At 42.1% G+C, this 15,375-nt stretch overlaps 1 protein-coding gene across 1 annotated transcript in view; it reads left to right on the top strand.

Annotated features, from left to right (window-relative positions):
- PRR16 (proline rich 16) overlaps nt 1–15,375 on the top strand; it is a 1,304,776-nt gene that overhangs the window by 325,625 nt on the left and 963,776 nt on the right. The gene's annotated exons all lie outside the window — the stretch shown is intronic.

Here is a 15,375-nt window from a genome sequence, read left to right as displayed (position 1 = left end):
AGTATGCTGTAGATTTGTGAAAGCGAGAGTGAACTTGCCCAGAGTAGAGAGCGTGTGGCTCACCTGGGATGAGTGAAAAACGAAGGCCACAGAAAACCTACATTTTTAGCAATGCCTCAAACACGCTGAGATGAGACAGTGCAGAATAAGTTCCCCTAGGCAATGACACCCACGTTCTCTTTTTCTATCTGGCTAAGAGACAACTTAAGCTGTCTTGCCAGCTTATGTAATAAAAAAATCTTAAACTTAAAGCATGTAGCAGGGCCAAGTAGTGGACTGTTAAAACCTTCAGTGAGATCTTATTTTTGTTGAAAAATGTCCCTCCTAATGAGCCATATGCTGTCTTGGTTCATAACATTAGACATATATTTTTACAAACTCGATTCAGATTGAGCACTGTGCACTTTCTTTTGAGTTTTTCCAAATGCTGGCAATCTAGCGCTAGGATGCCCACTTGTCATCGTGATTCAGATTCTGCACAGACCACTGTGCCCTGTACTATGTTTTGTAAGATTTTTACACACACTCAAACATGGATGCCTAATATCTATGTTAAAAAAGAGGAACTTTTCACAAGTGAGACCTACTCTACTTTACCTACAAATGCTTCTTGATGTGCTTAGTTGTTTATCAATAGCTAGCACTCCTGCATACACTTTTAATGTCAGAAACAGGTTATTTTAAGAAAGTTTTTGGTATTATCTTAGTCCCGATTTTTATTTAAGTTTGAATTGTAAATAATGCATTGTTACTTCTTACCCCTTTTGTATTATTCAGAGTGAATTTGTATTGTATCTAAATGGTTTGTTTAAAAATGAGTAACACTATGATGATGATTGTAGAAAATGATCATCTTTTGCATGTCATGCCCACAGATTTTTTACCTTTCTGTGTTTGCTGGCTCTTGTGTTCTGTGCACTTTACCCTCTGCTAACCATTAATACAGTGCCTGTGTCCCCCTTTCAACATGGTTACATTGGTATAGTCCTAATTGGCATACATAACTTACCTATAAGGTAAAGGTAAGTTAAATGGCACTAGTGAAATGCAGCACCTATTATGCCACCCACAATTTTAACAATGCAAACATGGCTTCAGGCCTACCAAAACCACTTGGAAATGTAAGTTGTCCTAACAAAATAAACCCTCATGACAGGTCTAATCCTTCAATTTAAATATTCATAAATCATCCCTAAGTCGGTGTTATAACCCATAATCTAGGGTACATGGTATTTAAAAGTGGGACATGTAGAAATACAAAAGAAATACAAATAATTGTTGCACCAGACAGACTGAATAGACTTTGCTAGTGCTGTTTTCTCTTAAGCAATCAGATTTAGAGTGTCTCCAGAACAATGGTCTTATTCACCATGAAAGCAATGTGAATAAGAATATGGCAGGCATACCAAACATACCTACCAAAAAGTGAATTATACAGCACAAAGCATTAGAATCTGTTCAAAATGAGAACCAGTTGTACAGGGCCCGATTGTAAGCTTTGGTAACATGACAAAGAGGCAGATGGTAAACTTTTGTCCACATGCGGGGTGCATAAACATGATACTCTAAACATTTATCTTTTCTTTCATCTTTGTGAAGTCATTATTGTTTGGTCCAAGACCATCGGCTTTCATATCTAACTGTATTCCTCCATGAAAGCCATGATTGCCAAAAATGCTTATAATAAAATTTAAAAAAAGAAACAACAATTTTTGGTAATAGTTCTTTGCAGTTGTTTCTGCATTTCTCAGTCACCAATATGCCCCTTTTGCTCCAAATTTGCATCATTTCTTTTGCGCAAATTCAGTGCAAACTTAACTCCATATTTATATTTTGATGCTAGGCATGTCTAGTGTCAAAATATTTGAGCTTGCACCATTTTCTGGACGCGTGAACCTACCTTGCGTCAATGATATGTAAGGTAGGCGTTTCCATCTCCATAGCGCCATATTTATCCCCAGCGCAAAAAGGCGACGGGTGGGATGCGGCCCCAAATAATGGCTGACAATGGTCCCCTGTGCTGGCCACTGGGGTGGTGGGCATAACTCCTTTCTTTTCTAAGACAGAAGTCATGTTTTAGGATGGTTGTGTGCCTGGAAATGATGCAACGCTGGTTAGCATCATTTTTTTCCGCAAACCAGCCTAACGTCATTTTTTTACGCACAAACTCCTATTCCCATACCACCACCCCCACCTGGCTAGTATTATTTTTGTTGATGCTAGCCCAAGATTACCACCGGCTTGTGCCATTCGATAAATATATGTTACCCGGCTGGCGCTCGGGAGTGGCGCAAGCCGGTGGTAAACCTTTTGATGCAACACTGCGTTAGTGCAGTTTTGCACCAAAAAGTTTAAATATGCCCCCAAATGTTTGGGACTGCCTGTCAATTTATTAGTAGCTAACACTTTTATGTTTATTTTGACAACAAATAGTGTTATGCAAAAGAAATTAATCTTCTAAAATTAAAGTGGCCATATAGTGGAGGATTTACAACCCAGCCAGAGATCAATAAACAAGGGACATTTTGGAACCCTTTTTTTTTGGGTGATTGTTGATAATTTAAGATTGGTCAAAGGAACATATTTGTAGGTTTCGTCTACGGTAAGCTGTATTGCTGAAGACCAATAGTTGCAAATAAATTTAGATATACATATATATTGGACTTTGTTTCAACCGCTTGCTCTTGATGGCATGCCTTTCTTGTCTTTCTCATTTCCCCGCTGCCCATTTAATAGCTTTCTTTACTATTCTTTGTTTCTCTAATTTCTGGCGCATTTCTTCTTTTCGGTGTTCTGATTGGATGACTTGTGTCCTTCCACTGGTTGTATTAAGAGAACTATTTTTTTTCTATTAGCTTTGGATGGGAGTGCATGTGTTTTCTTCCTCTCTTACATGTGCTCCTTTCTCCCTCAAATACCTGCCTCCACATGCTCTGTGTTACTCCCACCTCATCTCCCTGCTCGTTCCATTACTTCCTCTACCTCAGCCTGCCTGGCTTTATTTGCATTTATTTTTTTCTCTTCCACTCCTCCTCAAGCTCCTCCGCTCATCACTCTGCATTGTCTTCTGGGGTAGGTCTATGGGATTATGCTGGCCTGGGTAATTTCCAGTCAGTGGACAATACATTTTTGTGTAGACTCCTGGCCATTTAAAAAAACACTGCAAGTTTCATCACACACCTTGAACTTGGTTTGGATTATTTGGAGGATCAAGTGGGAATGGCTCCCTTATTATTGTGGCTGAAACTGTGGGCTACACCAGAGACCAGCTTCCTCGCTAGGGTTTAGAGAACTGTCTTGTTCTAAGTAACATGGATGCCATTTCCTGGTTAGCATACGTCAAGGACGCCTTTTGTGATCTTGGGTTGAGTCATTTTTTGATTCTCCAGATTGGGTTGGCTTCCGTTCCAAGGAGGTGGCGAATCAAAAGTTCTCTGCAGACAGAGCAAATACCAGAATAGTTAAGTCCTTTGATATGGTCTTGGTTCTTTGATATGTGCCAATCTCAACTACTGCAGGGCCAGACCCGTACTTATCTTGGATACTGAATCCTGAGCATAGATTATATGTAACATGTTTAAGATTAAGCACGGTCCACTTCTCAGTAGAAATCCTATTAACAGGCTCTTGGTTTGTCTCACTCCCCTTTTACCCCAGTGACGTGATTTCTCCCCAAACTCCAATGCACTTTATGTTCTTTAGCACAATGTATTGCACTTTAAGATTGCGTTCCTCGCTTACATGATAGGAATTTTAGGACACACAAAGACGGGGTGTACGTTTAACAGCGTTTAGGTTCACCATCAGTGTGTTTCTCAGTTATTAATTATATTTCTTCCGCTCTAAGATTAAGAAGTGAAAATGCCTTATAACTAGGCTCATTTTAGATCTTTTGTCGGGCTGTACAGGTTTTATTTTAAAATGTTATCGCTTTTAAAAAAAATCTCTATAGACTGCCTGCTTGCAATGATGTCTCCTTAACATAGTTCTGTCCAACAAAACAGGCCCATATTAAGGCTTTTGTTATATAGATGACGTTGGGGTGGTTTGCTACATAGTATTCCGGTTTCTTTTTTACTGATAGGCAGGTCTTCTCATAATATGATAATTTTGCAAGTTAAATTTTTTATTGAGTGATATTGATGCGTTATTCAATGCTTTTATGGTAAATATATGAACAAAGATTTGTATTGACTACTGACTGGCATCGACCTCTTTCTACCCCACAGGACACTCCGTTGCTCCGCCACTGCTCCTGTTGTGGTGCTCCCTCTCTTTTTTAAAAAAAAAACATGTTTTGAGAAGCCTGGCAGCGGCAATTTGCTAGCAGACTAACAATTTCTCCATACCTTTGCGCCTTTATACGTTTTTTTATAATTCACGTCTCCAAAATTGGCGTCTACTACCTTGGAAAAGTAAAATAAAAAAATGATGGCCAAGTCATGCTTTATGCACACGTATGTCTGTTGATACACGCCTATTCGTCATGTCATCATACTCAACTGCTGAAATGTCAAACACAGCACAGCAAAAAACATTCTTTTCTCTTTTTCCGAGGCTTAACAGCACTAGCAAAAAGCATTGACAAACGCAATAGCTCTGCATTGGCAGCCGAAATGTGAGGCCTATTGGCTTTGTGAATGCTTATTTTTGTTTTCACTGGCTGACCCTTTTAGATCAATATTGTAGTCTAATCAGCATATATAAGAGTTGGATGTGGATTCCCTTGTACTTGGCTGTGGTGTGTTGCATATTGTGAGACAGGTTCTGTCCACAACTCCACAGCGAGGCTCGAGGAGATTCTACATGTGAAAATTCATTTTAAAGAACACCTATATTGATTGCATTTGTAAAACATTGCAAAGGTAACCGGGGCATCTTGTCATTCCCAGAAAAGCGTGTGTTGAGATTAGTGGGCTGTATTACAAAATGAAAGGTGATCCTATATACAATGAGCAAGATGTTTCTCTTGAAATAAACTATTGACAACGAGAACAGTGAGATAGATAGGCTGGAGGCAATTCTTGTGTCATGATCATTTGTTTCCTGCAGCGTCATGGCGAGCAATATTTGAAATGAAATAAATACTGCAGATTTTCAGCGAATGCATTGTAGAAACGTTTGCTTGAATACTATATAACATTTAAAGGATGTGACCTGTGGCAATGCCATTTTTCAAGGCAGTTACTTAATATAGGCAGCCAACATAAAATGAAAACGGGAAAACTCTTAAACATGAGCAAATGCATTGGATTTTGAGAAGCCCTTCGTGATTGTTTATTATAGCCTTATAGCTTATGTGTTTATCCTTCCCTAAAATATGGGGGATTTTTTTCCTTGCGTATAAGCGCTTTTTACTTGCTGAATCTGATTCCAGTCTCACTGTTCTGCCGAATTTATCTATGGTGCTGTCCGCTGGAGCTAGAACGTTCAGTTCCAGAAAAACACTTCCCTGTTGACTAAGTTTTTTTCTTCCCTCCACACATCAGTGATTTCCTTTGCATAATACTGTCGTAGATGTGTGAATCTTATGCTAGATCGGAGCTCAATTATTCAGTTTTCTGTGGAACACACAAATGTGACAATGTGCTATTTAAAACAAGAAGACATGCAGGGGGCTGACTCTGGCACCTGCACTAGATTGAATGCATTGAATGCCTCTTGTATCGATCCAGTAGCTGGCAAATCGAATCCAAAGCTTATCCTGCCAATTGTGCAGAGAGGTTCTACTTGAAGTCAGAGTGTAGAAGCAATTTGGAGGCTACTTGCAACAGCCATATATGTGTCAGATTGCACAGACCTTATTCAGTTCCTTCACACACCAAAGTTGCCACTCTTCTTCCCTGAGTTAGCAGATCACATTAAAGATCTTGCACTGGCTAGTAGGAAACAACTAGTCTAAGCACATATTCATTGCCTACAGGACGCACTTTGGCACAGGCCCTCTCTTCTGCTCTTCCATCTGTTGCCACTATCAATAAGGATGCACTCGCAACTCCATGGCTTTACACAGGTGATAGCTGGGGGCAGGTCCTTTAATGTTCAAGCTTCTTTGATGTGAAGCTGGTGCCACCTACCAACTACAGCAAGAAGAATCACATAAACCCTTGTAAATGTTTTGAAAGCTTAATTCATCACACAGCATCAATCCCTTCATGATGTGTTTTATTTGTTGCTCTTCTGGAAAAAGCCTGAAAAGGAAAGTAATTGGGATGGCCTTTTCATACCCAGGCAAAGTGGCTGCACTGGAAATGAGGATCAGCACATAATATTTCCAAACCCATTGACCTTTTTATCTTCTCCATGAGGAGAACCTGGACTTCAAATGTTTCTCCATAGGCAAAAACATGCAGGCAGCTGTTTCCCAGGCTGAGGTGTGTAATGCAATGTAATGTGGTCCTGAATATGGGTCATGTTTGTTTGTATTTTTATTTGTTCAATTTTTGTACTACAAACAGACACCAAACCAAACAAAATCAATCACCCACTTCCTGCTACAAATCCCATAAACATTTTGCTTACTTTTATTATTGCAGTAATTGTTTCTCTGACGCTTTTCTCGTCTCTGCAATGCACAGACCTGCTATGTTCAACTTTGAGTTTTGGGTGCATCACAACTGATGGATCTGCTAACAAGTATTCCGATGGTAAGTCAGTCCTTTGTAGCAGGCTCATTAGACAGAGACAGTGCTCAACTCAGGTGAGTAGACGAAGGAGGCCTGGCATTAGCGGCAACAAGGACATTGAATCCAGCGGTCTAAAAAGATATTCTTAGAATGCAGTGCCAACAAAGCAGGCAAAGGATCCTGCTTCACCTCTTTCTTTACTGTCAAGCTTGTTTTATTGGGCCAAACAGACATGGAAATATGGTCTTGCTCCCAATATTATTTCCTAATGCCTTCCTATCATTTGCCTAGCCTGCACCAATAATAATAAACATTTGCTGAAAACTGATAAATGTGCCCTTCAGTTACCTTTTAAATTAACAAAGGGTTTGTGTCACCTTTGGGCCACACAAGGGGATGCAGGGCGACACAAAATGTTAATGTTAAGTGTTTTATAAAGCGTGCGGTTACTCAGAGGTGTGCTGGCACTATGGGGGTCATTTTGACCCTGGCGGTCCGAGACCATCAGGGCTAAAATGACGGAAGCACCGCCAACAGGCTGGCGGTGCTTCCTGCCCTATTACGACCACGGCGGAAGCGCCGAGGTCGCACCACCGGGGCCGGCGGTATACCACCACTTTAGCCCCGGCGGGGATAATCCGCAGCGCTGCCCAGGGGATTACGAGTCCCCGACCGCCAGCCTTTTTCTGGTGGTATGAACCTCCAGGAAAAGGCTGGCGGTACGAGGAGTCGTGGGGCCCCTGGGGGCCCCTGCACTGCCCATGCCACTGGCATGGGCAGTGCAGGGGCCCCCTGACAGGGCCCCATGCGGCTTTTCACTGTCTGCCATGCAGACAGTGAAAAGCACAACGGGTGCAACTGCACCTGTCGCACGGCCGCATCACCGCCGGCTCCATTTGGAGCCAGCTCCCATGTTGCGGCCCCCATCCCCGCTGGGCTGGCGGGCGGAAACTTGGTTTCCGCCCGCCGGCCCAGCAGGGATGTCGCCGCCCGCCAAAGTTGTAGTGACCCCCTAAGTCTCCTACAGAAGTGCTGCCTAAAGAGAAATGGCAAAACATAGAATGAGATTTACCAAGCCACTCAAGACTATCTTGTGTGGCCCTATGTGGCTTGATAAATCTGGAGTAACGCAAGGCAGTACAAGTTGATGGCTTGCATTTCTCTGCCCCAAGAAGGCGGTCCATGGGCGGAGCCTGGGTGTTCCCATGCATCCACCCATGGATTTTGGCACATTACCAAATTTATCACCCCAAAGATGGTTCAGCGAGCAGAAATATGTTTATGAGTGGTAGACTTGGAAATGCTTCAAAATGTCACGCCATCCCAAGGAAGGCGCAGCGAGCAGAAATATGTTTCTTTTTTGCTTTTTCCTCTTTATACATGTGCTGCATTCTGAATCCCATATATAAAGATGAAAAAGCCTCAGAGGATTGTTTTCGTGCAGAAAGGTGTCTGTCCCTGTGAAAAAAACAATTCTGTCTGCAACTCAAGGATGCAAGGGTGCCTGTGTTGGCACTAGGCAGCACATAGTGTGCCAGCAAAAGGAGAGGACATGAATGTGCCCTATAATGTTAAATATGGTGCATTCCTGCCCTTTCCCGTCACACAACACAGTGCAGCAAGGGGTACTGCTGCACTGTGACGCATGACATTTTGATAACTCTTCCCCTCAATATTCTGAGGCACTGAATGCTTTTTATTTATGTATTTTTTCTGAAGCGACAGTGCACAATGTGATTTTACTCCACTGATTAAATAATCAGAACAATATTAGACTGACAAAATGTAGAATGACACAGCAGCACATGACAGGATGGACAGAAACAGTCCATAGGTAAATACATATTCGTTGTATCATAGACTGTATATAGTGAGAAGAGAACATTTCAATAGGGGGAGTATATGACTTTAGCCTTAAGCCACTGTGTGGATGTGCCAATACATTCCTGAATTGGTAGAAAACAGGAAAGACAGGACAAATTATGTACTCAATCCCCTTTTATGTGGGAGGTTTTTATTTATAGGACACATTACGTGTCCACCTTAGAGATGGGGTTCATTTATTAATAAAGACTTTTGCATAATAAGAATGAAGTGATAATACAGGATTTTTTTATTGAATTGTTCCCTGCAATCAAATTATGATGAAAAGGAAACAATGGATTCAACATGTAATGTCCTAATAAATAGTGGTAATTGTATTGCTATTAAATAGAAATTGATTTGGGCTGGACAGTATGCATAAGCAAGCAGATTTTTACTGTAAAATACTTAACAGATATGTATTGGATAATAGATGTGATAGACCCGGGAAAGACCTCCTTTTGTTCTTGTGGCCTAGAAGCAACAAATGCAAGCATTTGATATGACTCTGCAATAAGCAATACTTATGTTAGCAAATGCAAAAAACAGTTTTTTTTAATTTCACATTAGGGCCCTCATTATAAGCTAATGGTTAAATTCTGATGTCATGTAATCAAGAGTTGCTACAAAATACAAATTAAATGAAAAAGTGACTGAAGGCCTAAAATCTATTCTTTTGTGTAGGGTTACCTACATTTCCCATAAAACAGACATACATAAGATTAAGTTATTCAATTTGCACAAAGTTTGATATCTTCGGTGGAAAATTAACTTATAAAAATTCACTTTCTGCTGTCTGGGTTAGGACTGGCTGGAAAACAGTTCTGTCATTCATTACACCTCCAAAGATGGAGTACGCATTCTTGCCTGGGAGCATTAACAACCCTGGCTGATACGACAATTGCCTGCCTCCAAGACTAGTAAAGACAGGATGTTAACTGTCGACAATTTGCCAGGAATTAAATATCTGGGGATAGGAATAGTGGGCACATGAGAGGACTTTCCTTAGCAGTACTTGATTTAGCATTGAGGTGCCAGAAGGGATCTCCTATTCAATCACAGGATCCTCCCAGACAGTCATGCTCATGTCACAGTGGGGAAGCGCCAATTTTGACTCTGCCAGGTGGGAGGAGAGCTGATCTAAATAGCGTAAAAGCTTCAGTGTTGAAGACGGACCTCCCTAATTGCAAAAGAGTTGTGCCATACTGAAATAGAGTTTCCTGGGTGATTTTACAGTAAGGAAAGAGTAAGTGATGCAAAGGAGGTGGGGAACAATGAGAAAATAGTTCAAATTGGTTAGCAGTATTTCTCGGACCACTGGCTAGTGCACAGGATTCTGGTACACTAACAACTAATTGTTCACTACATTTCTAGAACTGGGAGGACCGAACAAGAAAGGCCCACTGGAAAAATAAGACTCCATACTCCCTCTGTGTTAGAAAAGGGGTTTCTGGTTGGCTAGGGTATGCACCTCAGCCAGGCAGAACCTACCCACTCTAGTCAGGGCTAGGGAGTCACACGTCCAAGATAACCCTTGCTCACCCCCTTGGTAGCCTGGCACGAGCAGTCAGGCTTAACCTGGAAGCAATGTGTAAAGCGTTTGCACAACACACAACACATGTGACGCAAAATATACACCACAATGTAAACACAACACTGAGCTATGTAAAAATAATCTGTATTGCACAAAACATAATTAGACCAACATTACACGTGAATAATACCCTGCTACCTTTGCAGTTGTCAGAATGTTACACAAGTTACTAATACCCTGCAGGAATATGCAGATGTCACATTAGAACACGTAAGTACTCAGGATTCTGCAACATAATCAGTAGTCAGGAATTATAGTAAAAGGTATATGCACTTGTCATGAACAATTCCTAAATACCCATAAAAGGAACACTAGAGAATATACCACAAGTCATATAAATACATATCAGCTAGACATGCCTAGAAAACGAACATTAGCACATATATGTATAACCAGTAAACAGGTAGGAAATAGCAAACATTTGGAAGTCTGTATTAGGCTCCTAGACCCTAGATTTCCTAAAGAGTACCTGTTCTCTGGTTGAAGAGGCACTTCCAGTGCCTAAAGTCGAGCACGGGGGCCCCCGGCGCTCCTGTGCGCAAACGGGGGTCCTCCCTCGTGGTGGGGGCCTGCCTTGGCCTTCTCACACCCTGTCCGTGGGGTGGGGGCCGGGCGTGGCCCAGCAACAATTGTGTGGTGAAAAACGGGAAGGGACCTCCGGCGAGGTCTCCCTTCCCGATGCCGACGTGGAGGGAAACTACCAAATTTCAGGAGCGTCCTGCTCCTCGGGCAGGGACCGGAGAAGGGGCGCTCCCTGCGCCTTCCCCGCGTCCTGCAGGTTGTTTCTGGGGGACCTCGGACCCCTCCGGGGCCCCGAGGAGGCACTCGCGTGCACCTGAGGCGGTGCGCGAGTCTTTGGGTGCTTCCAGGGAGACAGGAGGTGGCTGGTGCCCCGGGGGCGCTCCTGGGAGCGGAGCGTGCCCCGGGGCACCGCTAGGAGCACACCGGCTCCAGTTGAAGTATCTTTGTGCCCCGGGGGCACTTGGAGTAGCGCGGATCTCGCGCTGAGTAGAGCCCAGCAACCCGGGCTGCGACGGAGATAAAGCGCGGTTCAGGCGCTACAGTGATCTTTGAGACCTGGGCTGCGGCGGTGATCTTCTGCAGCAATCTTTAGGGGGGGAAGCACTTTTCCAAAGCGCTAAGACAAAAAGCTGTAGAGATCAGTGCAGGGGTCAGGGGCCACAGCACCCTGCCCCTGGGAACAGCAAAATAACAAGGAAGAGCACAGGGCTGGTGGGCCCAGCTATAGGCCAGCACAAGGGGTGCAGATGGTGGCTGTTCCTACTAGTGACCAGGCAGGTCACAAGTCAGCACAGCAGCAGCAGTCGAAGGTGGTTTCCTGGTGAGTCCATTCATCCACGTTCTGTGTCCAGTTTCAAGTTCCAAGTGTGTTCAAATTGTGGGGAAAATTCCCCTGTACTTATAGTCAGTTCTTACAGTGTTTTTCAATGGTAGGGAGAGGAAGTTCCAGCCAGTTACAACTGGTTCTGGGAGTGCCCCCTCTCTCCTTTCTGCACAGGCTCCAAACATCAGTGGGGGGTTAACGACCCTATTGTGTGAGGCCAGGGCACAGACTTTACAAATGCAGGTGTGCCCCACCTCTCCCTTTTCTCAGCGCAGGAAGGCTTTACAATATGTAGATGCGCCTCTGTGTCACCTCCACCCTCCCTGTGTTCAGGCTGTCTGAGAAGTATGCACAAAGTCCCAACTGTCAGTCTGCCCAGACGTTGATTGGAGACAAGCTGCAAAACACCAAAGTTATAAGCACAGATAAATGCGCACTTTCTAGAAGTGGCATTTCTGTGATAGTAATAGAAAATACACCTACACCAGTAAGCAGCATTTCACACCACTATCACAACCATACCAAACACGCCTACGCTACCCCTCATAAATCAGACAATACCCCTTACATATAAGGCAGGGCATTTCTAATGCAATCCTATGAGAGGGCAGCACTCACAGCAGTGAGACATCAAGTTAGGCTGTTTGTCACTACCAGGACAGGTCACGCAACATGGCACATGTCCTGTCTTCTACATACTTGGCACCCTGCCCAAAGGGCTAGCTAGGGTGTACCTTAGGGGTGACTTACATGTAGTAATAGGGGAGTTCTGGGCCTGGCGAATAAATTTAGATGCCAGGTCCCTGTGGCAGAAAACTGCGCACACAGGCTCTGCGCTAGCAGGCCTTAGATAGGTTTGACAGGCTACTTCAGTGGGTGGCGCAAGCAGCGCAGCAGGCCCCCTAGTAGCGTTTAATTTACAGGCCCTGGGTATAGGGATACCACTTTATAAGGGACTTATAAGTAAATTAAATATGCCAATCAGGTATAATCCAATCATACCAAATTTGTAAGAGAGAGCACATGCACTTTAGCACTGGTTAGCAGTGAAAAAGTGCTCAGAGTCAAAACGTCAGCCAACAAAGGTCAGATAAATAAGGAGGCAAAAAGAAAAAAGTCTGGGGAATGACCCTGTAAAAGGGCCAGGTCCAACACTCTGGAAGAAGAAAAAACACTCAGGGACTTGGCTCCTGCTGGCAGTGAGGGACTCAAGCTGTTTTTGAAATGGTTGACCTCCTGTTTACCTGCTTTATGGTCACAAAACGCAGAAGGAATTCTGACTCCAAGCGACCATAGCTCATCAAAAAGGACAAGCCTCTGTGGGAGACTTGACTGGAAAGAGACCTATGTCATATTTATGAGTGCCTTGCACCACCGTTGCATCACTTTTTATGATGCAGCAGTGGTGCAGACCACAAACTCATATTTATTAGGTCACGCAAAGCCACTTTGCATCGCTTTATGGTCTCATAAATATGGAGTAATGTAAGGTATCGGAAATCGCTGCATTTCCTTACACTGCACTGGAAAGGATTTCCATGGCCATTGTGGTCGGTGTTCCCAGGCAATACCCATGGGTTTTGATGCATCCCCAGATTTACAATACCTTGAAAACCTGGGGATACACCAACACATTACGCCTCCCCAGGGAAGTCACAACAAGGAGAAATATCATTATTTGTCATCATTTTTCCTCTTTCCGTTTGTGTGCTGCATTCTGCACACATGGAAAGAGAAAATGTCTCCCAGGATTGTTTTTTGCAGGAACTTCTCCCTTCCTGCACAAAAACATTCCTGAATGCAATGCAGGCATCATTGCACCGTGGTGTAAAGGTGCCTGTGTTGGCGCTAGGCTGCTGAAATGGCACCAGTGCTGGGGGAAAGGACAGGGATGTGCTGTATCCTATAGATACAGTGCATTCCTGGCCTTTCCCTGTGATGCAGGACAATGCAGCAAGTGTTTTCTAATGGTGATGGTTTCTTTTTACTCACTAAATTATTCTCCATTTTTCTTTTTGCTAGGGGTCTCATTATTTTGCTTTTCTTACTCTAAAATTGTAGGTAATTCTTGAACTTAAACACTTTTATGGGGATGACCTGTTGTTTGTTTCATTATTTGCTTTTGACTATGCAGAGTGCTCTGGTAACCTTAGACTAGGTTTGAGCTATAGAAATGCTATATCTGGGTTGTTCAGCATTTTTGTTTGAGCTATTTATGACCTAACCAGATTCTATATATTAAATTAGTAGGGTTAATTCCCTCCTAAATAAAAAACTAGAATTCTGTCAATTTGTATTGCAAGTGCAGTGGATTTTGTTTATTTAACTGCTGAGTAACATTTTATTTTAAAATCACTTGACTGTTATTTTTGTTTTTGTATATGTTTGACCTCTCTCAAGCAACTACTGATTTAAAGTATCAGAAAATGTTAATTGAACAATTTCCAGGAAATACTAAGATCTCATATTCCAATTTGTGAGTTGAAAAAGGGGATAATAAAACATTCCAGCTAAATAGAAGCTTCTCTCTGAAATAACATAGGATAGAACAATTGAATTCTAGTATGTATTATCAATATATGTAGATAAAAAAACAAAGAAAAACAAAAATGCATCCTAGGAATTATTCTTACTGAGGACATTAAATCAGCAGATACCTTACATTTCAGAGACTATGGTTACAACCTAAATCAATTCACATTTCAGATGATCACAATACAGGTTTACTTCAAAGATGTATGCAACTGAAAGGCTTTAATGGTTTCCAATTTTTGTATGAACAGTATAGTTATTACAAACTATAAGGAACATAGTATTGACTTTAAAGCAAAAGAGATTCTCGATCTTATAAATATGTGTGAGTAATGCTGCACACCTATGGTGTCTAGAATACAAAACTGTAAATGAATGTTTATATAAAAATTGTGAACTTGAAAGTAAAAATCACTTTGAAATAGAAGAGGGTTACAAATGCAGATGTACATTTATATATCACAAATTAATCAATGGCTGTTATGTGCAGGGGACCTATTTTGACACTCAGAATGCACTGAGTTTTTGCAGTATTAATTAATGATTTCAGAGAATAGGAAAAAAAATTACTTTAGTTTGTAAAATTTCACCTTGTATATATGAAAACGTGATATTCTCTGCTTTATGAATGTCCACATAAAGATAATCACAATAAACGTTTTTCAACTTTTGATACTTATGAAGTAACACATGATTCTCAGCAGTGCATGGTGTGACACTGGTTAGGCCACTCGGTGCAGTCAGAGGACAACAATATTTAAGCACATTAGTGTTCAGCTACATACAGTCCTTTCTCCGGGACATTGGGCAGGTATATCCTAAACAGGAAGCAGAATGACAACTTATGATGCACTAACTTAAAAAAGGCATTGCAGGGAATTATTACCGCATCAAACATGCCAGAAGAGTCACATAGAAATTCAAAATAATTTTCAATACCATCCATAGAACGGCAAAAAACACTTGTCATCTATTAATAATAAATGTTACGATGGTCAGCATTGTGCCAATTTGAGAATACAGACAGTGAATTAAATGATGAAGCAGAAAAATATCAACTGCCACACTACAATCGCCACCCTTATTAATCCTTGCAGCAGAGATTAAGACCAACTGTTGCAGCAGTTTGAGGTTGCGTTATGTAAACGCTCATACGATTGATTGAACAGATTGCACCCTGAATACTTAAAAACAAATTACTTGCCGTACCTTCTGTGACGTGTAGGTAATGATCAAAAAAGCCAGCCAACACACCCTCCTATAACTACACTTAGCTTGATGTTTGTATCAGTGTACTGGGATGTTGAGATGTTTCCCTGTAGTTTCATCCATTTCCTTTTCATGACGTAAAATCATTTTCTTAAAGTTGAGTTATGCCCAGCAACACAAGCTGTTTTAGCTCGTCACCAATGTGA

This window comes from Pleurodeles waltl, chromosome 1_1, assembly GCF_031143425.1.
Source record: "Pleurodeles waltl isolate 20211129_DDA chromosome 1_1, aPleWal1.hap1.20221129, whole genome shotgun sequence".
Taxonomy (NCBI): Eukaryota; Metazoa; Chordata; class Amphibia; order Caudata; family Salamandridae; genus Pleurodeles; species Pleurodeles waltl.
This window is presented reverse-complemented; position numbering and strand designations above follow the sequence as displayed.